Genomic DNA, 893 nt, shown 5'->3' with positions numbered 1-893 from the left:
CGAAGAGGAACTTGTGCAATGCTCTCTTGTAAAGTCACTGCTTTTCCATAGTATCTTACAAGCAGTGGACAGAGCAGGCAGCCAAACGACGTTATAAGAGAATTACACAACTTTAAATGAGCATGTTCCCTAATGGACCAGCAACATAACTTCAAAACAACATTAAGCAGGAGGATGTTGAGTTACTGTACTTCCTATCTTTCCTACGCAGGGGGATATTTTGCTCTTGTGCCCTTAATGTCTCTGAAAAACTGCTGTCTTCAATTGTTTTTCCCCTTAGACTTGCTTCCCATGGGATCTTACCTACCAACTCCCTGAGTTTGCTAAAGTCTGCCTTGAAATCCATCTGAAGAAGTGAGGTTCTTACCCACGAAAGCTTATGCTCCCAGTACTTCTGTTAGTCTCAAAGGTGCCACAGGACCCTCTGTTGAAATCCATTGTCTTTATTTTGCTGTTCTCCCTCCTACCCTTCCTTAGAATCATTAACTCTATCACTTCATAATCACTTTCACCCAAGCTGCCTTCCACTTTCAAATTCTCAACCACTTTCTCCCTATTTGTCAAAATCACATCTAGACATGGTAGATCAACACTGTTCAGACATTTAACTCACCCCGAGAGGGTGAAAAGTAAAAGCAATCTGCCAAGTATTACTCAGTACACTAGGCCTTTGTTTTTTTAACTACAGTCACAATTTTTGAGGCCAGTTATAAGTCCCCTACCCCTTTACCCATACATATTTGGGAGTAATCAAAATATACAGTCTCCTTAATGTGTGAAGTTATTAAAAAGGAATGCTAATAGTATCTAATGTGTGTGATTGGTCCTTAATCGCCAACTTTGATGCACTAAACCACTCACTGCATTTCAGAATACATATACAATCAGTTTAT

Source organism: Malaclemys terrapin, chromosome 8 (assembly GCF_027887155.1).
Source record: "Malaclemys terrapin pileata isolate rMalTer1 chromosome 8, rMalTer1.hap1, whole genome shotgun sequence".
NCBI lineage: Eukaryota > Metazoa > Chordata > Testudines > Emydidae > Malaclemys > Malaclemys terrapin.
The sequence above is the reverse complement of the archived record's forward strand: the minus strand, read 5'-3'. Positions refer to the sequence as shown.